This window comes from Arvicanthis niloticus, chromosome 2 (assembly GCF_011762505.2).
Source record: "Arvicanthis niloticus isolate mArvNil1 chromosome 2, mArvNil1.pat.X, whole genome shotgun sequence".
Taxonomy (NCBI): domain Eukaryota; kingdom Metazoa; phylum Chordata; class Mammalia; order Rodentia; family Muridae; genus Arvicanthis; species Arvicanthis niloticus.
The window spans coordinates 12,645,956-12,668,865 of NC_047659.1; the positions used below are offsets into that span (position 1 = coordinate 12,645,956).

Below are 22,910 nucleotides of genomic sequence, written 5' to 3' on the forward strand. Positions count from 1 at the left end.
TGTTTGTTTGTTTTTCCAGACAGGGTTTCTCTGTGTAGCCCTGGCTGTCCTGGAACTCACTCTGTAGACCAGGCTGGCCTCGAACTCAGAGATCCACCTGCCTCTGCCTCCCAAGTGCTGGGATTAAAGGTGTGCGCCACCACCGCAACCACTGGGACATTTCTTTATATCAGATAGGAATGTCACTTATATCAAGGCCAGGAAGCAGAAGAGTAGAGAGGAGGAGGGAGAGGAGAAGCCAGTCCTGAGAGCGCATATTTATGACCCCAGCATAGAGGAAATGGAATCAGGGGTACAGCAGATTAATACCAGCCTTGGATACCTAGGAAGTTTTTAGGTCAGCCTGGGCTACATGAGAAAAAGGGGGTGGGGAGGTCTGGAGAGACAGCTCAGGGCCTGAAAGTGCTTGCTGCTCTTGTCAAAATTTGGTTCCCAACACCCACACTAGGTGCTCACAACCACCTGTAATTCTAGCTCTAAGGGATCTGATGCCCTTCCCTGACCTCCACGGCAGTTTCACACATATGCCCCCCCCACATGCCCCCACACATGCCCCCCCCACACATGCCCACACACACATGCCCCACACACACACATACCCCCACACACACATGCCCCCACCCACACACGAATACACACAACTACATTTCATCTAAAACATAGGACAGAGAAAAGGGTCTAGTGAAGGGACACCAGCATATGACTCTGGGTGGTCTTGCCCTTCCCCCACTCTCTCTGCCTTACTAAACTGTTAGATTGCATTCCTAAAGCTAGCCACCAATGTCTAGTCCCTTGTTTGACCACTTCCTCCTGAGGCCAACTATCAAGGTCCAGCTATCAACGTATTGAAGCCCAACAATCAAAAGCCTCCTTTGGCCCACCTAATTAACATGCCCAGTCCAAATTAAACACCTCATCCTAACACAGGGTTTTCCCTTCTATCTTTATAAACTACCTTTATAAACCTCCATTTGCTTACGGGTTCAGTCTGTCTCCTCTCTAACCAGAGAGTCCTTCACCTCAACCACCCTTCCCTGCCAAATACCGCTTCCCTGTTTCCCTGTTCCCTTCCGATTCTCCCTCGCCCTCAGTCTTTGTCTCTTACTCCCTGCCCTCTGTCCCTCTGGGACAAATAAATCTTTGTGCTGACAACCTGGTCTTGGTGTCCAGGGCTGGTACTTTTCCTTTCATCCAGGAACCCAGTGTTCCATCAAGCACACACTTCCAGTGACCTGAGACCTCCCTCCATCTGGGTCCCACTTCTTAAAGTTCCCACTGTGGGAATGAAGCTTCAACATGTGGGCTTTAGAGGGATGCTTGGGAGTCAACCTAAATCCATAAATGAATACAGTGGATAAAGAGAGTGTTGGTATCAGACTCTGAACCCAGTGACATCACATCTAGGCAACCCCCACATCGTTGCCAAGGCAACCGCCATACATTCCCAGAATCCACCTGGCTACCTCACCTTTACCTGGGAGAGGCTACATCACTGCCCATATAAAACAGGCAGAACCCCCTGACCTCTCTTCTTCCTCTCTGCTTCCATCTTCTCCCCCCCCCCATCTTTGCCCTATCTTCTGAATAACCCCTGCACCCCTTGGAACTGTTTGGTCTGGTGTGGTCTGTTCTAAGCTGCGAACGAACGGATGTCTAACAGAGAGGACACACAAGTACAGAAGGGTTATATAGCAAGTTGTGTGTGTGTGTGTGTGTGTGTGTGTGTGTGTGTGTGTGTGGACAGCCTTAGACTCCTGATCTCTCTTTACCTACTGGGCTGGGGTTACAGGTGTATTCCCCACCTGCTGCTACTCCAGGCTCAAACAAAAGATGGTGACAAAGTAGATAGAGGAAGCCTAATCTAGGAACTCTCTCAATACATTCAGCCACTTCAGTTAGAGGAGGCCCAGAGAGGTGACCCTCACCCCAAACAATAAGCCCCAAACACATACACTAATGGATCTCGGTAGGTCATTTTTTAAAAATGTATCCATATGTGCCTGACAAAAATAATTAAAGAATAAGAGGCCATACAAAATAAAGTTTGGTTAGATACATTTACAAGTGTTACAAGTCAATGAGTCACCCTAAGAACAAAGTAACTCATCCTTTCTGATCATTGGTGGTTATCCTCTGGGCTTACCTTTATCAAGAGAATGTAGACAGATGGAAAATACCACACCACTGCAGGTCCCCACCCCCTGCCCCGGCTGGGCACCTTTCCTCAGTTCTCAGGCAGCAACTGGAAATGGACAGGGTGGAAATATTTACACTGTGGAAACTGGCAAACACCACACAGCAAGGTGTTATGTTTGGAAGAACCAGTCACCAAACATCTGTAAACATCACAGTGTCTCCAAGCTGCCTGTGACTGTGGGGGGCTGTGTTTCCTGTGGATAAGGAAGGAGTCCCTAACTCCCATCCCCCAGACGTGGTAGTCTGCCCTCAACCATGTGGGCATTTAGGGTGGTTTGGTAATCTATTTGTTAAAAGGGAATGGTGGCTCACACCTTTAATCCCAGCACTCAGAAGGTAGAGATAGACAGATATCTGAGTTCAAAGCCAGCCGGGGCTCCACAGTGACATTCCATCTCAAAGGTGTTGGGGGTGGGCTTTCTTCAACAGTGTACATCAAAGACATCAGGCGGGGACTATGTTTGTTTATTTGTTTCTATGACCAGGTCTCCAGTATCCCAGGCTAGCTATGCAGCCGATGATGACTTTGAACTGATCCTCCTGCCTCCGCCTCCCAAGTGCTTAGAGAACAGGCCTGCACACCATACAATTTACACTACTGGCTGCAAAACCCACAGCTCTGTGGATGCTCGGCAAGTACTCTACCAACTGACCTGCATCCCTGGCCCTCTTTCCTTCCCATTATTTAACCTCCATATTCAATGGTAGAGTGCTTACCCAGAAAGCATAAAGCTCTGTGTTCTTTCCCCAGCACTGGGCCAGGACTGAAGGAGAGAGAAGGTCCTGTTTCTTAAGTGCCTCAGAGAGATTACAATTAAAAGGAACCTCACAGAGACTCTTAGCATAAGGCTGCATGCCAAACTCTAGTCCTTCTAGCTTTTCACACTTGGGAAAACCGCCTTAGAAGATAAAACCAGGATATAATAATATATAAATAACAGGGTCTTTGATGACTATTACATCTCCACCGTGGTGGCACCACACACATCCTACATCTAAAGTCTGCAACGTTTCACACTGAGGACACTGAAGCTCAGAGGTCCATTAACATGTCTACTGCCCCACCTAACACTCTCTAGAAGACTCTTTCCCTCCTTCAGAGGCTGCTCCGGGCCCTCCCGGAACTGCAGAATTCTGTTGCTCCACGAAGTTCTTGCCTCTAGTGCCGTTGATAGACTTGGTTGCTGCCCAGCTGATGTCAAGAACTCCCCACCTACCACTAGGACAAAACAGATAACTGCCCCTTTTGTGTCTCAGGTCCTTCTGTACATGAAGTGTAAAGGGACACAGTCCAGGTCAGTTAGAGTGATCTTGAACTCTAAGGAAGCAGCCTGAAGGCAGTGACCCATTACACACTGGGTAAGTCACCATGCACTGTCCAGATTAGACTGGCTCTTTCTCTGCCCTGGGGCTGGAGTCTCCCTCTGCTATCTATACCAGAGTCTCAGAATGATAACCCTACCCAGGGGGATGCTTGGTGTTTGGACCCAGTCACTGAGCACCTCTGTGGCGATTTTCATTCGGGACATAGTAAAGATTGCATCCCAAGCACTCAGTCCAGTTTGCATTTAGAAATATTATTTAACCTTCCTTGGCACTGCACTGTCTGACACACAAAACCAGACTTTCCTAAAGATCTATAGAAATCCATCCACAATCCCAGACTGTGCTCCTACCTTTGGAGAGCCAAGTGCTGATTTTGTGAGTGTCCTGGCTTCTCCCCGACCCGATACCAGACAAGTTCCTCCTAGGGACAGCTGGACTTCCACATAAGCACGCACCGCCTTCTGGAAGAAGGGGGAAGGCAGGCAGCTTCTCTGGGTGTTGCTAACTCTAATAATACCGCTCTGGGCAGCTGACCGGTACCAGGCTCGCCGCCTCCTCTGGCTTCCTTTCTGCCCTCCAGACAACAGAGCTCTCAGCATCCTGAAGTAGCTACAGGAAGGACTGGACAGCTCTCACCAAGGTTCCTCTGCCTCAGGAACATCCCTTGTCACTCATCTGCAGGATCCATCTAGTCACCTCAGATGAGATCAAGACTTGTCTCACATGCCCTAGGAGACTCAGTGCACAAAGATGTCTAGGCACCGTCTCCCCAGCTAAATTCTCACCTCTCTAACAGGCAGGTACAGAGACCAGCCCCTGGTAAGGGCTCCATCGGCCCTGGATGAATTACCAAACTCATGAATAACTTGAGGGAATTTGTGCAAACGTTGCAGGCCTGGCCGAGTCGCAGTGAGTCTCAGGGCAGGTGCATTTAGAAACTGACTTCTTCATAGCTACAGTCAAGAGCAAGCTGACAACTTGGGATTCCTCTGGGAGTAACAGGCACTTCCTCTCTGTGGGTTTTGCTTTGAGAATTCATTTCCCTTGGTCTTTTGTTTAGCCGTTCAGGGAGACTGTCAGATCAGTCTGCCCTGTGTTGTTTGGCTGGCAGGGAAACTACCCCAGCCAGCACCATTAGAACCAGGTGGGATATGGCCACCTCACCCACAGGCCCCTTTCCAGTGGCATAGGCTGCAGAATAGCACAGACCAAAGCATTTAGACCAGTGGTTCTCAACCTTCCTAATGCTGCGACCCTTTAATACAGTTCCCTGTGTTGTGGTCACCCCCAACCATAAAATTATTTTCATAACTGAAAATTTGCTACTGCTATATAGCAATGTAAATACCTGTTTTCTGAGGGTCAAAGGAGGTCCTGTGAAAGGGCCGTTGGACTCCCAAAGGGGTCTCGACCACAGGTTGAGAATCACTGACCTGAGCAAAGCTCCTGAGGAGAGGCCCAAGGGCACCAATGAAACAGTTTTGTTAATAGCAAGCCCTAGGGTCTAGGTTGAGGCTCAGCTGGTCGAGTGTGTGATCCTCAGAACCTCTTAAACTAGGTATGGTGGCCTGTTATCAAGCAAGAAGATAGCAGGTGTGTGTGTGTGTGTGTGTGTGTGTGTGTGTGTGTGTGTGTGTGTAGAACATAGGGGCTGTGTGTGTGTGTGTGTGTGACAAGATTAGTCCTAACTTCTCTCCCTAGCATTCTAGCATCTCTCTCTCTCCCCTCCCCCACCCCAGTCGAGAGCCTCCTCTAATTCCCATGACCCAGCAGCTGCCTCCAGAATGCTTTCTCCTTGGAGCTACCAGGGGCTCCAAGCCCCACTTGGAATTCAAGATCTGGCTTGCATGACTCACTTTCCTCCCACTTCATTCTCCATTCTTGGCCAAGATACGAGCACTCTAAGCCTCAGTTTGCCTACGGGGAAAATGGAGAAATAATTCCTGTTTTGCTGTCCTCCCAGGACCACACAATCTCACTTCTAGAATTCACTGTGCAGACAATTCTGGACCTATCAACTCTGAGACTCCTCCCCGGTTTTCCCCAGAGTCATGTGACTAACCAGTAGTCAGGTGAGTTCTTTATTCCAGGGCCTGTCTCTCTCCAGCCTCTAAATAGTGCCAAGCCTTCCCTTCCCTCAGGTTCTAGGCCGGTCTTTGACTACATGCTCCACCTCTATCTCAGCTCACTCTGAGTAGAGCCTTGCTTCCACAGGAAATCCCCACAGCCTCTCTCATGTCTGCACCCCAAAGCTCTGCAGCCTCCATGTAGAGACTGGGCACCAGATCAACCCAGCGCTGGCTAGAGATTTGGACAATCTATCTTTACCTCCTCTTTTAGATCCGGAAGGATTCTCAGAAATAATTCTGGGTAAGTAAGCGTGTTAAATGGTGACCTTTCTAGCCTAAATGATGACCAGTCTGGCTTAAATCTCAACAATTCTTTCACTTCCCCAATGCCTCTCACCAGTCTCCTCTCAGGATGGAAGGCCACCTTCCTAGCAGCCAACCTATGGTGGGGGACTCAGATCTCATAGCTGTCAAGGACTGAGGCATGAGGCTAGAGAGATGGCTCAGAGGTTAGTAGTGTTCTTCTAAAGACCTAGAACTCACATAGTAAATGTCCTTGAACTCACATGGCAGCTCACAACCATCTATAACTCCAGTTCCAACGGCTCCAATACCTACGTCTGACCTCTGCAGATACCAGGCACACACACAGTGCACTTAACACACACATGTAAACAAAAACTCTTATACAAGTTAAAAGAAAAAAAAGGCAAGCAAAGGCCTAAGGCAGTGGTGTCCACAGGCCACACCAGCACGGCTCTGTGCCAACCAGAGAACTCTGTGATCCATAACACCAACCATGAACTCTCAAACTCCATCAGCTCACAGCTCAAGAGGGAAGAAAGAGTGACACTTGGCAGACATGTAGCTGAGGCCCACCCTGCAGGATACCCAGGAATGCCTAACCCCCACCAACAACACGATGTAGCAACTGATGTCGGAGAAAGGTCAATGGCTCAACTGAGTCTTGAAGGATGAGTAGGAGTCTACAAAGGGTAGACCTGGGAGGAAGTAAAGGGACATTGTAAGCAGGGGAAAGATGGTCGGAGGAATTGCAGTAATTCCTGAGGTTGGAGCAGAAGTCAGAGTATGCGGGGCAGGGGTCAAGAATTAGGCTAAAGCACAACCCTTGAAGAGCCCTGAATGTCACGTGGGCATGGAAAGTTCAAAATAGCCAATCAGCTTGGTGCCTTACAAAGACTGTGGTGGCAGGATGTACTGCAAGATACAAGGTTGGAGCAGAGGCTGGAAAGGAGGAATCAGCCAACGTGGGATGTTCTGTGCTGTGCAGCACAGCCTCCAAAGCAACAGAGCCAAGAATTAGGGACTGAAGGCAAAAGCCTACATCAGCCTTTCTTCTTCTTCATTTTGTCATAGTGGAAAGTGGACTAACACGGGAGGAAAAATCAGGGGTGAGCCCCCGGCAGAGGAGCCCTGCTTGCAAAGCTGGAGAAAGCTGGAGAACAGGTTGAGGGTTTGGTTATCCATAGTAAGTCACAGCCCCAAATATTCAATGGAAAATTCCAGATATAAGCAGGTCATGGGTCTTCAAATGTATACCATGCTTCACATAATGAAATCTTGTGAAAACATCCCAATGAAAACAACCCAGGACAAGAATTATTCCTCTGTCCAGTGAATCCCCACTGTTTATGAGGGTTCCGGGACTTGTAGAAACTCCCGAGGCTGGGACAGGTTCTGTATGGGTGACGTCATAAAGACAAGAGTGAGGTCAGAGTGTAACTGCAGCCGTTGACAGAGCTGGATGCTGGGAGAGATCAAAACAGTCACAGCTTACTATCTGGAGATGGGGCTTTGACTGCAGTGACATCACAGTGACACTGTCCCTTAGTTCTTGAGAAGCTACAGAGGAAAACAAAGTACGTAGAAAATCCTGTAGGTTTCAGGTAGCCACTGGGGTTTTCAAATGTACCCTTGATAAATAAAGAAACCATTATTAACAAACATACTGTCAATTAGATGGTTATCTCCAAGTACTGAATCTCTGAAAATAAGCAAGGGGTAAATCTGTACTTTTTGCTTGGTCATGTGACTGACCGGCTGTGACTACTGGAAACTGGATGAGAGTGGCAATGTTCTGGTGCAGAGAGGATGTTTAAGCAGGCATCTATAGAGAAGATGCCTAGACAGATGTCTATAAGAGGATGCCTTAAGCAGGCATCTACAGAAAGGATGCCTGTACAGATGTCTACAGAGAAGATGCTTGGACAGACATCTACAGAGGGTGTTTGAAGAGGCATCAAATCACCTTTTTCTTGGTCTACCTCTCACTATAAAATGGTACACACCAAACAGAGACAGCTCCCTCAGTCTAAGTCTCAGAATAAGAGTTCGCTTTGGAACAAACCTTGTAGCTGAATGACAACTAGAGAAAAGCCACAAAAACATGGCCCTGAACTTACTTATAGCTGATGTCCTCTGTGAGAACTTATCCCTCAAAAGAAGAGATTTAGAGTTTGTTACACACCACAACTGTAACAAGTTAGCTGACTGATACACACTGTAGACATGAGGTAACAAGTCCAGGTTATAAAGATGCACACATGCTTTGATAAGGAGCTGTGAGCAATGGCGTCTCAACAATTTGCATTATCTTCTACTCCTAGATTTTATTGTATTTTATCTTATTTTTTGACACAGGCTGTTGTTCTGCAGCCCAGGCTGCCCTGGAGCTCACAGAAGTCCACCTGCTTTCGAGTCTTGAGTGCTGGTATTAAAGGTGTGTGCTATCAAACCCAGCATGAACCTAGATTCTACTAATCTTTTCCACTCTAAAAACCCCCACCTTTGTTTGCCTTGACTCTCTGTAGCTCCAGAGTGCTTAATCTCTTTCTTGGCCTTCTCAGGTAAACATCTTTAAAATCTCTATCTTAATAAAATTCAAACAAGCCTGGTGATGGTGGTGCATGTCTTTAATCCCAGCACCCAGGAGGCAGAGGCAGGAGGACCTCTGAGTTCAAGGCCAGCCTGGTCTACAAAGACAGCTCCAGGATAGCCATGCCTACACAGAGAAATCTTGTCTCAAAACAAACATAAATAAATAAATAAATAAATAAATAAATAAATAAATAAATAAAAAGTTTGAAACATTTTAAATATACCTAAGATACTGAGATTGAAGTAGTAATTAATTAAAAATCTCCTCACAATGAAAAACCCAGAACTGTATGGATTGGCTGCTGAATCCCCAACTTTTTTTAAAAACTATGTTTTTTGTTGTATTAATTTATTCTATTTGATGTGTGTGAATGGTTTTGCTTGCATGTAAGTCCATGTACCACATGCAGACAGTGCCTGAGTAATCCAGAAGAGGATGTCAGATCCTCTAGGATCCTCGGGGATCCCCTGGGACTAGAGTTACAGATTCTCGAGAACTGAGTGCTGGGCATCGGACTCTGGTGCTCTGGAAGAGCAGCATCTCTCAGCTCCAAATTCCAAATTTTTAAGGAGGACCTAAGTACAAAGTAGGAAAGGAAGAGACCCTGACAAATTCACTCTGTACAGACAGTGTGACAGATACCAAAACCAGATTAAAAACAAACCAAAGAAAGGAAGGAAGGAAGGAAGGAAAGAAGGAAGGAAGGAAGGAAGGAAGGAAGGAAGGAAGGAAGGAAGGAAGGAAGGGAGGGAGGAAGAAAAAAGAAAGGCCCAGTTTCCCTGATGAACAGAGATGCAACAAAATCCTCAACAAAATTCAAGAACACATTAATAGAGCTGCAGAAATCATCCATCCATTAAGAGCATTCTCCTGCAGAGGAGCCAGATCTGCTTCCCAGTAGTCTATATGGCGGCTACCAACTGTCTGTAACTCAAGTTCTAGAGGATCTAATGTCCTCTTCTGTGCTCCAGAGACACCAAACACACACACGGTGCACATTCATGCATGCAGGCAAATACTCATACAAATAATTATTTTAGTCTTAATTATTAAAAAAAAAAAAAAGTTAAAAGATCATGAGTCGTGACCAATTGGTTTCATCACAGGGATGCAAGTTTGGTTCAACACATGCAAAACAATAAATATGACCCATCCCATAAGTAGACATAGGGCAAAATAGACATGATCACCTTTATGGATACAGAAAGACACTTGACAAAGTTCAATACTCCTGCATGATAAAAAGTTTGAAGCTGCCAGGAAGTGGTGGCGCACACCTTTAACACCAGCACTTGGGAGGCAGAGGCAGGCAGATCTCTGAGTTCGAGGCCAGCCTGGTCTACAGAGAGAGTTCCAGGACAGGCAAGGCTACACAGAGAAACCCTGTCTTGAAAAAAAAAAAAAGTCTGAAGCTAGGAACAAATGGAATATACATCAATATAATAAAGACAACATATAACAAACCTGTAGCCAAGATTAGACAGGAGAGAACTGACCATCTCCTTCAAACTCTGAGGCAAGACAAGGATGCCCATGGTGGCCATTTTCTCCCTCATGTTCAGTACAGTGCCCCGAGTCTCAGCTAGAACATTCAGACAAGAGGAAGAGATGAACAGAATGAAAGTAGGCAAAGAAGCAGCCACGGTTCCCACTTTCAGATGACATGATCCTACACTTAAAATACACCTGGTGGTTGGGGCTCAGCTTTAGTCCCAGCATTCGGAGTTCGAGGCCAGCCTGGTCTACAGAGTGAGTTCCAGGACAGCCAGGGCTACACAGAGAACCCGTCTTGAAAAACAAACCAAAGAAATCAAACAAACAAACAGACAGACAGACTTTATAGACACCACCAGAAAACTTTTAGATCTGGCAAACATTTTTAATAAAGTTGCAAGATAGAAATATCAACATATAAAAGCCAGTAGCTTTCATCTATAACAAAAAAAAAATGAACTCGCTGAGAAAGGTATTAGGAGAAATATTCCATTCTCAACAGCTTCAGGATAAATAAATAAAGGAAACAATATGCCTAGGACTAAACCTCTGCAGTGAAAACTTTAAGACATTGAAACGTAAGTTGAAGAAGACAATTGAAATGAAAAGACAGTCTGTGATGATTCTATGGCAGTCTCTGTACTTCAGAGGGAGGTCACTATCTACACCATATAAAGAATTGAATAAAAGGAAGCATGCCAAACACCCCCTGCCAAGTAATACATGGCCACTGAGCCGAGAGTTCTCAAAGGAGGAAGCACAAAAGCCCAATGCTTTGCTGTGTGTGTGTGTGTGTGTGTGTGTGTGTGTGTGTGTGTGTGCGCGTGTGCGCGCGCGCGAAATGTAAATTAATATGGCTTCGAGAATCCTTCCCACCCTAGCCACTGGCTATCACCAAGAACACAAATGACAACAGATGCCAGCAAGAATGTGAGCAAGAGGGGTCCTTATTCACTGCTGGTAAGAACGGAAACTCACTAAGCCACTATGCGAACCTGTGCAAGGGTTTTTCACAAAACTAAAACCAGCCACATGTCCCAGGTCTACCATTCCTGGATTCTGTTGTGCACAGAGATCCTTGGCTGCCCATGTTGACAGCTGAACTGCTCATAAGAGCAAGGAAATGAAATCAGCTGGTGAGTGGACATAAAAATTCAGCACATATAAATATGCACGGGAATCTTATTAAGCCTCAAATAAAAATAAAATTCTCAGGAAAATAGATGAAACTGGAGAATATTATATTGGGGTGCTCCAGCTCAGGAAGATGAATACCTCATATTCTCTCTCATGCCCTGATCCTAGCCTCTGATATTTATGTGTGTGTGGTTATGAGCTTATGTGTTAGTTAAGTGTGAGTGTGAAAGAGTTAAAGATTTTCAAAACCTCCTAGCAGACTGAACAGAACCGAGAGTGCAGATCAGCTTGGTCGTGAGCTCTGTGTTTCGGGAACTTGGCTGACCACAAGATAGATGGCTGATTATGTACAGGCTCTTAGAGAATAGCCTATACAGAATGTTCCCCATGAATGGGCTGGCACTTTCCACAGGTGCTTTCCAATAACCCCCCCTTCACTCCCCCTGGGTTGTGGTTTTTGGCTTTAAATTCTCTCTGTCTCCAAAGCCCCGGAGTCAGACCCCACTGCCCCTGCGTGGGTCATGGGTCTTGACCTCAGTATACTGATTAAAATATACCTCTTGCTGATTGCATCAAGTTCGGTGTCTTGTGAGTTAATGAGTGGCCTCGAATTCCCAAGGCTTGGGTGAGGTCCTCCCTTCATGGGGGCCTTACAAGTGTAGGGTAGAAAACTAGAAAGGAATGTGAGAGGAGAAAGAGTTTAAAGGAAGGGAAGGGTCTACCAGAGACTACCAGAGACAGAAGGGTCCAAGTGAGAGCATGGGGAGAAGAAGAGGGAGGAGTGGGGAGGGGAGAAAGAAAGAAGGCAGGGTGGGAGGAGGAGAGGAGGGAAGGGGGAAATAGAAGAGGAGGGGAGAGCAAAGCTTTGTATAAAGATATCTCAAAAAACTTGCTGCTTCGTATGCTAATTAAAAAATAATCAGCTGAAGAGCACTAATCTAATTAAGAGCACTGGCTGCTCTTCCAGAGGACACAGGTTCAGTTCCCAGCACCCAGCACTCACATGGTAGTTCACAACTGTCGGTAACTCCTGTTCCAGGGATCTAATGCCCTCTTCTGGCTTCTGAAGGTACTGCACTTGTGTGCACATACCCACATACAGACCTATATCTGTATGTATGTATGTATGTATGTATGTATGTATGTATCTATCTATCTATCTATCTATCTATCTAATCAAAAATAAATATTAAAAATAAGAAAAATACCTGTTTAGGTAAGTGAAGGGGTACGTGCTTGGGAAATGGGAGGAAGGGAATTCCGAGAGCAATTGAAGCTAATCTGGGATACACAGACTACACAGGAAAAGCCTATCTCAAAAACCTACTTCTTAGGCTGGGTGGGCATGGTGCTGTATGCCCTTATTCCCAGAACTCAGAAGCAGGTAGATATCTACGAGATTAAGGCCAGTATGGTCCATGTATCATCTTCTAAGCCAGCCAGGGCTACATAAGAAACTGTCTGAAAACCAAGTTTCTTGGGCTGGCCAGTTAGCTCAGCAGGTTAAGACACTAGCCACGAAGCCCGAGCATCTGACTTGAGTCCCAGGAACCCATGGTGGGAAGAAAGAACGAAGCTCTAAGAAGCTCTACACACTGCCCACTGACAGGCACCACACAGGCATTATGGCAGGCACATGCCCACACACATACACATACAATAAATGTAATTGTAATTTTTATAAAATGTCAACGCTTCCTGCTGGCTCAGCTTTCAGGATCTGGCTCGCTCACCTTCCATTCTGTCCTCCATTCTTAATGTAATTCTTTTGGTAATCTACTTGCCCAATGCAACCTCTCCACCCCTTCCTGTCCTTCTTTCACCCGCCCCTCAGCACTGCTCTGCAACACTTAACAATGAAGTCAGTTCATTCCTTTCTCTACCCCAGACATCCCTCCTTCCTGTCCTCTCTGGGTTGCTGACACCATCATTCATCCAGTGACCCATGTCATATTTAAAGCCAGGAACATTCCCAAATCTACTATTGACTACAAGAACCAAGTCTGCAAATCCTAGCTGATAACACAGAACACTCTGGAGCCCAGGAATCTCTATGCCTAAAGCCACTCTGAGGCAGACAAGCACAGGAGACAGTTTAGCACCCAACAATGCACTTGACAAGCTAGGTCCTTTGCCTGCACACACTACACACACATATACACACTACTCTCCTACACACCTGGCAGCCTCAGAAGCCCCTCAGCCCTTCACCTGCACCCAGCTTTCCACAATTTCCAGTCAAGTGCAGGAAAAACAGAACTGTCAATCCAGCTTGAACTACCTTTTGGATACATAGACTATAAGGCAAAACTATGCCCCCTAACAGCCTTTTAGGGAGACTCCTCCTAGGCGGATATGTGATTAAAATTAGATACATTATAGGAAAGGACACATGTAATAAGAAAATTAGACCTAATTTGTAAATCAAAATAGAGACACCCAGACCACACCTATCGTAACCGGGCTCTCCTCTTGAAGGCTGTAAAAGGAAACCCTGAACAAAACACGGTCTTTGAATACTCACACATGTCCTAGTATCCCTTTTTTTCACGTTTTACTTTTAATTATGTATACATGGGCATGGGGGCAGGGGCTGTGCACATAAGCACAGGTCCCCAGGGAGTCCAGAAATGGAAAGTGGATCACAGGAGCTAGAGTCATGGGAGGTTATGAAGCACCTACTGTGGGTGTGTGAGCTGAACTCAGGCCCTCTGCAGGAGCAGGGAGTACTCTTAACAGCTGAGCCATCTCTCCAGGTGCCTCCTGCCATGCCACCCCACCCCCACTGTCAGTCCTACCTCCAGAAAGTTATCTTGATTCTTTTGAAAATCTATCAACTTTTTGTGTGTTTCCTTGTTAATCTGTATTGTTTTTAACAGGGTCTCATGATACAATCCTGGCTGGCCTGAAGCACACAATGATCAGTCTATCTCTGTCTCCCAAGCACTAGGATTAAAGGTGTGTACCACCATAGCAAGCAAAGGGGTTCTGGTGTTTTGTTTCGCTTGTGTTTTATTTGGTTTTATTTGTTTTTGAGACAAGATCTTTCTAGGTAGTCCTGTCTATCCTGGAACTTACTATATAAACCAAGCTGGCCTCAAACTCACAGAGATCCACTTGCGAACCCTCATTTTCAATTCTTTGGGTAAGAGTTGTCAAGGACCTGAAAAATCACTCATCCAGGGAGATGGCTCAGTGGGGAAAGTACATGCACTGCAAACATAAAGAGCGAAGTTTGCTGGGCAGTGGTGGCGCAAGCCTTTAATCCCAGCACTTGGGAGGCAGAGGCAGGCGGATTTCTGAGTTCTGAGGCCAGCCTGGTCTACAGAGTGAGTTCCAGGACAGCCAAGGCTATACAGAGAAACCCTGTCTCGAAAAACCAAAAAAGGAAAAAATAAAAATAAACCAAAAAATAAAAAATAAAAATAAATAAAAATAAAAAATAAAGAGCAAAGTTTACAGCCAGGCCTGGTGGTGTGTGCCCAAAACCCTAGTGCTGGGGGAGGGTTAGGGACAGGAGAAGATCCTGGGGGGTTACTGCCTATCAGTCTAGCTAAGGTGGGGACCCTGTCACCTCAAAAGTAGGTAGAGAGTGCCAGAGAGAAAGACACCTGACATCCTCCTCTGGTCCATTCGTGTAAGAATAGAGCACAGGCTGGAGAGATGGCTCAGTGGTTAAGAGCGCTGACTGCTCTTCCAGAGGTCCTGAGTTCAATTCCCAGCGACCACATGATGGCTCACAGTCATCTGTAATGGCATCTAATGCCCTCTTCTGGTGTGTTTGAACAGTGAGTGTACTCACATACTATGGGGGTTGCTGCTTATTGACTGTTCTTCAAGTCTTGTTTAGCCTGCTTCTTATAGAACCCCAGACCACCAGCCCAGGGATGGCGCCACACTCTATGGGCTGGGCTCTCCCTCATTGCTCACTAATTGAGAAAATACCTTTCAGCTGGGTCCCATGGAGGCATTTCCTCAACTGAAGCTCCTTTTTCTCATGACTCTGGCTTGTGTTGAATTGATCCCAAACCAGCAGTAGACACGTTCATTCTGACCTTGTTCCAGTCAGTGTTTCTCTGCTGACACCTCCCACCCTCTACTGATGCTCACAAATCTCCACTGCTGAGCCTTCCTTGGACCTCATGTGGAAAGGCTTGACTATCCTCCACTTATCCAGCTCCTTCCAGCAGCTAACAAGATGTTAGCTTGCCTGTCCTGTTGTTTTTCTTGTAAATTTTCATAAAATAAGTTTCCCGTGGAACCTGTTTCCAAGTTCTTTTAACAACAAGATGAAGACTCTGCAAAAGATAATCTATTTGTCACCTATAGAAGAATCATAAACAAAGACAAAACAGATGACCAAACACTGCAACTCAGGGAGGTTGCTAATGGTGGCCCATGTGTACCTACCCTTTAGCTAGTCTCTCAATTTGATCTCCAAGCTTTCTTTCTGTCCCTATGGGTTTTAGGGCCTTCGCTTTGGTAGTGGCTGGCATTTATTGGAGAGGAGGTGTATCAGGAACGCCGGTGATTCTTTAGGTCTTGAGACATTTTACCTAATGTACCAACTGGGTCCTAAAGGGAACAGAGATTCCACTACAGCCATAAGGCTCCAACACATTTGTGCCTAGGATAAAAGGCTCTTCTAGGATTGCCTCCCACTCACTCTAGATTCTTGCAGGAAGGAAATTGAAGCCATATCTAAGAGGCAATTATATCCACTTCGTGTGTGTGTGTGTGTGTGTGTGTGTGTGTGTGTGTGTGTGGTGTGGTGTGTGGTGTGTGTGTGTGGTGTGTGTGTGTCTGTGTGTGTGTGTCTGTGTATGTGTGTGGTGTGTGGTGTGTGTGTGTGTGTGTGGTGTGTGTGTGTGTGTGTGTGTGTGTGGTGTGTGTGTGTGTGTGTGTGTGTGTGTGTGTTTGGTCCCCACTGATCAAAGCAACTTGTGGATCCTGACCATCCCTAGCTGGGGAACTTAGACCCAATTTCAGAACTGGGGAGAGCATGTACCCAATTCCCAGTAAACGTTTGGGTCTTTATTCTCATCAGCCAGTGTAACTCTGATATTAGTCTTGCACACTCGGCCACAGTTCGAAGGCTCCCTAACCTTCCTCCTCCTCGAACACTGATTCACTCATCAAAGTGTCCTCTATGATTAGGACAACTTTGACCCCCGAGCCTTAAAAATAAAGAAGTGAACTTGTTCCTGCACAGTGTCCTTAGGAGTTTACTTAAGCTTCTTAGAGTTACCAATCATGGTAATTTAAGCTTTCAGATCATAGGGCAGTGGTGGTGCACGCCTTTAATCCCAGCACTCGGAGGCAAGTAGATCTCTGTGAGTTCCAGGACAGCCTGATCAACAGAAAGAGTTCCAGAACAGCAAAGGAAGGAAGGAAGGAAGGAAGGAAGGAAGGAAGGAAGGAAGGAAGGAAGGAAGGAAGAGAGGGAGGGAGGAAGGGAGGGAGGGAGGGAAAAGAAAGCTTTAAGATCAAAATAATACAACAACAAAAAATCAAAATAATAATGAGAGTATCTACCATCTTCCTCCTGCTAGATCGATCTATCTGCCTTGTAAAAGGTAAAAGTGATCAAATGTGCTTCTCTTCAAGGCTGTTCTAACTGACCTTGGAGGGGGGTGGGGAGTCAATCTTACTTGGACCGGAGCCTGTGAAGATACAGGGGCTAAAAGAATAGCCATTATTTTGGTCCCTACCTGAGTCAACTGGGCTGCAAGGGATGACTGGACACTTACCAAAGGGTCCTGAAAGTTCTTGCAAGTTACCTGTCCTCTAGATTACAGGAGTCATGGAGAAGCAGAGGCTAGATCTAACTATTACACATTCTTCGAAGAAGATAGTCAACACAGAAGTCCCTCAGGACTTCAAGGGAAACAGCGATGTGTCAAGAAGACTGACTTCTTCCAGCATATGGCTAAACTGTCAGGGGAGTGACTAACAGACTTAAAGGGAATCTCCAAAGTCCCTGAAACTGACCCCGAGGGAGCCCCAACTGACCTTAACAATAAAAAGAAAAACGAGTGAGTTTCAGCTACCTACAAGGTCTTAACCAGCCAGCAGGAAAGTACAGCAAGAGTCAAATAACTAGAGAAAATAGGAAATAAAAGAGGTGACTGGATTTGAAAAGGACAAGTCAGGCCTCCAGGCTGCCGTGGGCTGCGGACACACCAGGGAGGGCAGTCAGAGCAAAGGGCTCTCAGCTTTCCCTGGCCATAAACAAAACGCTGTTTGTGCATCCCGATAATTCTGCAAAGTGGTTCATTGGCTTTACACAAATCAGTCCACGAAGACAATGCCCAGATTTCTGTGGCAAAAATGAGTTCTGCCTGCTTTAATCTCAGTAATGATCCCGTTCACCCCCAGGAGCTACACCAGTATCTTGTACCTCCTGTCTTTTTACAATGGATCCACCCTCTGGACTTTCTTCTGTCTGGCACCCTAGGATTACCTCAAGGGCCTGAGGGTCAGCAAGTATGGGGACGTTGAACCCTTCTATGCCTTCATTTCAGATGGAAGAAACCCAGACGCACCAGCCACCTATGTCCTAAATGTGTCTCAGCTCTTGAGGGGCAAATACTAGGTAGCTAACAAGCTTGGAAGCCACTAAGGATAGAACTCTCCCATAGATGGGGAGGTCTGAGGCCTTTGCTGAGGCCCATTAAGGGAGAGCTCCTTTCTCAGTCATAGAATGGAATCTAAGTCCTATCTACAGCCTTGGGAAACATGACATTCTTCCCCCACCCCATCTTTCCTCTCTTCCCCCTCCAGAGACAGGGTTTCTCTGTTTAACAGCTCTGGCTGTTCTGGAACTTCCTCTGTAGAGCAGGCTTGCCTCAAACTCACAGAGACCCACCTGCTTCTGCCTCCCGAGTGCAGAAAGTGTGGGTGTGCACCACCAAGCCCAACTTCACTCTAATCAGTCCCAAAGATTATAATAATATTACACACTATTGTCCTCTCCCTTAAAATTAACCCAACTGGGCCTGTCGATCATCTGGCCCAGGGACCAACCTGAAGGAAAGTAGACACACCCGACACATGTTGAAGTCATAAGAGGGATTATGCCCTTAACGAGATCACGCACCCCTCAGGAGTAACCCCCACCCCAAGTTACACATATCCACCTCTAAGTCCCATAATTTTCTGACTCCTCACTCAAGATATATAAGCTTTCATTTCATCTCTTTTTGGTCTTCCTTGGACTCCAGATTAAAGCCTAAGCACATCTGTGCTGCTCCTCCGAGATTCCGTTTCCCTGATAATAACACACAAATGCACACACACTCCAAAAGGCTGCTTACAGACTTCACGAGCCTGCCCCCCCCCCCCCCCCCCCCCGCGTCCCTGCTACCTAATCTTCAAAAAAGAAAAGAAACCACCAAACCTTCACTGAACTGTGTTTGGTCAGATTCAGTAGAGCACACCTGTGATTTTAACACTCAGGAAGCTGAGACAGGCAATCTGAAGTATCGAGCCAAGACAAGTCTGCCCTACAAAGCAAGACCGTACCTCAAAACAAACTGCAACTCACAGGTGCTAGAGGATATTGCCCAGTGGTAGAATATCAGGAGCTGAGAGTATACCTCAGGAGGTTACAACCCAACTGGGTATTTAAAGGTCCTAGGTTCAGATATCTGCATCAACAAACTCTGCCCTCTCCCCAGACCTGCAACTCAAGACTTGTGTAACAGTCTCCTAGACTAAAATATTCAGTCTTTCAGGGGAGTTCTTTAAACAGGGAAGTAAGCAGCAGCAGCAACAACAATAACAACAACAAAATAGCTCCAAGAAGTCCCTGAAACCGACCAGATTCACTAGGTCCCTCCCTGCGGAAGCAAGCAATAAAAGCTGAGGGTGCCCCTCAGACTGATGGAAGCTGGGCTGCAAAGAAGTCTCTGAGAGCAGACCAGCTGCCTGGAAGAAGCAGAAACCAGCCGAGCTGCCTGGACCAGTTTAGGTCAGTTACTTGGAAAGGACCCTCTCCAACCGGTTGAGTTATCTGCAGGCTATGAAGTGCTCTCTAGGTGCCCAGCTTTTGTGACCTGTCACCTGTGCTTTGATGATGCAGCTGTCCCTGAGTCATGTATGTTCCTGTAAGTAAGTAACCCCTCACCCATATTCCCATAAATAATACCAGCAAAGAAAGCTCAGTGGTCCACAAAGCTTCACTTCGCTGGCATCTGTACTTTGGTCTGTCATGGACTCCCTATCCAGGTGAGGAGATGGGTGTGTTGCATCCCCCCTGGCAAAAGTTTTGTCACACAAGTCCTCAGCTGTTTCACAAAAAATGACCAGCCTGGACCAAACACAAGGACTGTCCCTCTAAACCCTTCCAACTCATCGAACCCAAAATGCTTATGGTTTGTGGTTTTTAGTGTGTGTAAATTAGAGTGTAATTAAAAATTAGTAACTAAGCCGGGCAGTGGTGGTGCACGCCTTTAATCCCAGCACTTGGGAGGCAGAGGCAGGTGGATTTCTGAGTTCAAGGCCAGCCTGGTCTACAGAGTGAGTTCCAGGACAGCCAGGGCTACACAGAGAAACCCTGTCTTGAAAAACCCAAAAAATAAATAAATAAATAAAAATTAGTAAACTAAATTGTACAGACCCAAAATAATCAGAAAGCATATTCACTTCAAACAAAATATTTATACCTGAACTGCACCTGTTTAAATGCTCAGCCCCCACCCAATGCACCCTCCCTTCCGCTCTCCCCAGCCCTCTCCTGGAGCCAAGGCATCCGTTTCTTAGCGGGTTTTCTAACTATGGTGGGAGATGGCGGCAAATAGAAAGCGAGCAGCCGGGCAGTGGTGGCGCATGCCTTTAATCCCAGCACTTGGGAGGCAGAAGCAGGCAAATCTCTGAGTTCAAGGCTAGCTACAAAGTTCCAGGACAGCCAAGGCTACACAGAAAAACCCTGACTCAAAAACAAACACACACACACCAAACAAACAAACAAACAAACAGGAAGCACACAAAGCCTTAGAGACTGGCTGGAATGTATTCCAATCTCAGATTCAATCTAATCCCCAGTGCCCATAAACCAGTGACTTAGCTTCTCCTAACTTTGATTTCCTTCTCTGTAAATCTGGCCAACAGCGCCAAGCTTATCCTGTTAGGCTAGGCAACCTGGGAGACCCATGTACACTCAGAGTCTCACTAAGACTCAGAAATGCACAGGGATAAGACTCACGGTCAGCCCCTGGCCCAAAAGTGTCAGAAAGCTGGGAAATGGCTGCTCAGAGCCAGTATGGCCAAAAACAAGGTGGCCAATCCTGCTCTGTGACTCAGAACGCATCCGGTAAAGCTTAGCCACTGGGAGCCATTGACAGCAATCAATTGATCTTCTCTTGCCTCCTGATCTCAGGCATTCCACTGAAAACTGGCCCTAATCACAGGGAATGGGGACACGAAGCCTCCGCAAAACATCCTCTGGAGAGTTCCTAACACAGAGAAAGTTGAACTGAACGAATTGGTTCTATGTAGTAAGATGGGAGAGGCAGGAGCCCTCCTAGGCCGTTTGCGGCCTGAGTCAATACTCAAGGCCTCTGAAACCAGATAATCCAGCCCTGCATTGAGTCACCGGACACCTGTTACTTGCAAAAGATAGCTTGGACCTGCATCCGGCTCCCATCTGGAAGAAGCAACTACTCCCAAAAAATAACTGTAAGGAAGGCAGTAAGTACTATCAAAAGTCAGACTCCCATACCCCTGATAACCCAACCCCTGGACACCCCGGGCCATAGCAGGCCCCCCTCGCCTTTGCCTACCCAGAGCCTGAGAACGAGGTCTTCAGTAGAGTCGGTATTTCTCATTCCAAGAAGAGTTTACAGTGGAAAGTAAGAAAAGGCAACACTAGGGCTCCACCCACAATCTCCAGCCTCCTGAGACACACCTATCTATCTCCGGGCAAATGAAAGAGGCAAGTGGAGCTGTTCTGGGCCGATAGTGCCCAGACAAGCAAAACCACAAAAATAAGGTCCCTGGGTTGCGGGTCCTTCTTGGGGGAGAAGCTAGTGGTGCTGACATCCCCGCCCTCCTAGCCTTGTCCAGCCCCCCCACCCCCCCACCCCCCGCAGCAAGGAAGACAGCAGTCTCTCCAGTCTCTCTCTTTTCCCTCCTCCGCGCCCCCAGCCCTGACATTATTTCCCGATTTGCTGTTTCTTGGATGATTTTCAAGAGTTTGTGCAATCGCATATGTATGAAAATGTCATAATGAAACACAGTACTTTGCATGCTAACATAAAATAAATATAAAATAATGAAACGTGTGTGTGTGTGTGTGTGTGTGTTCTGTTATGCGGTTCTCCTGCCATCTTCAAATGCTGGATGGTGTCTCTTTGCGGTGGGAACGAGGTGGTTTGAAAAGTTGTGCCGAGATTGCCTCTCATCACCCATCACAGCAAAGTTAGTGCCTGAGACTTTGCCCATGCTGCCCATGCTTGATTTTGGCTTGGTCCTTCCTTCGCTGTTTAAGAGTCTGTGTATCTCTCAAATTCCGGTGTCCCTCACTTTACCACTACCGGCACCCCTTTCCCATTTTGTCCGGAAGAACAGCCACCTCGCCCTGTCCTGTCCTACAGCTGGAAAAGACACCTCCTGCTTTTCGACTCCGATTAGTACTGGTGGTCCCGAGACCTGCCCTGCCCTGCTCTGATCCTCCCTTCCTCTCCCCTGCTCTTCCCTCCCCTGCCCAGCCCTGCCTTGCCTGCCTTGCCCTGCCCTGCCCTGCCCTGCTCAGCTTTGCTACTCGGATACCGAGGGAAGGGGGTGGGCGACCCCGGTAAGCAGATCAGCAGGCCCTGGTCTGGAAGGCTGAACAGACGCAGCGACACCATTCAGGGTGGGACAGAACCTGGAGTTCAGAAGTGGATACAGAGGAAATGTTCAAGTGAACGGGACAAAAGCAAGGACCGGGTTGGGTTGGGCAGGAGCAGCGGCGCTCCCGCTCGCCCACACCTCCTCCCCACGCGCGTGGCTCGTAGCTTCAGTGTCAGACGCCCTGCGGGACCCACCTGATCCGCAGAAACAGGCCGGGCGGGTGCGGTCGGCCACGCTGGGGACCACACGGGCGGGCGGCGCCCTGCTCTGCAGAAGACTCGGTTGCTGCTCCTCCCGCCCCTGCCGGCGCCTCCTCCGGGCAGCGCGCGGCGGCCTAGGGCGCGATCTATGGCGTGCACCGACCCGGGAGTGGGAGCCTAGCCGGTCCCCGCCCTCCCCCACCCAGACACAGCGCCCGGCGCGATGCACGCGTGATGCATCGGGTGTCCCTCACTTTATCCCTACCTGCACCCCTTTGCCATCTGTGGGAGGAGTGATGTTGTTTCATCTCCACTCAAGCAGAAAAAAAAAAAAAACCTGAAACCAGGAAGAAAAAAAAAAACGGTCACGGCTGCCTGTGTCTTCTGACCTGCACGTGGTGATAGGGGTCGCGGAGGAGGAACTGCGGGGGTTACTGGGTGATGAGGTGGGGACCAACACCCTATACAAAGGAAAGACTTCATGGACACTGGCTTACAGCCAGACACCTGGAAGTGTGGAAGGTCTTCCCCCACCGCGTGTTTCTCAGGGAAGAAAAGAGAAAGGGCCACAGGCTACAGGTTAAGGACTGCCCGTGGATGGTTACTAGGAGGTTAGGTCTTCCAGTCCTCAGCTCTGAGGTGAAAAGCTGGCCAAAACGCATGTAGACCATAGCTTGCTCGTGGTGTCCTCTGACGGAGTTACATAGAACCACTACGAGCCAATGTAATTTTTAGAAAGGAGCCCAAAACAATTGT

At 47.3% G+C, this 22,910-nt stretch overlaps 1 protein-coding gene across 3 annotated transcripts in view; it reads right to left on the reverse strand.

Annotated features, from left to right (window-relative positions):
- Ggta1 (glycoprotein alpha-galactosyltransferase 1 (inactive)) overlaps positions 1-22,338 on the reverse strand; it is a 69,890-nt gene extending 47,552 nt beyond the window's left edge. Inside the window, exon 1 of one of the 3 annotated variants that reach the window (XM_034494044.2) lies at positions 22,149-22,338. The gene's annotated coding sequence lies outside the window, so the exon portion shown is untranslated. Of the gene's footprint in view, positions 1-3,872; positions 4,027-20,903; positions 21,046-22,148 lie in introns of those variants that run through there. The other 2 variants (XM_076928590.1, XM_076928591.1) reach the window with 2 other exon arrangements.
- Between the last annotated feature and the right edge of the window lie 572 nt (positions 22,339-22,910).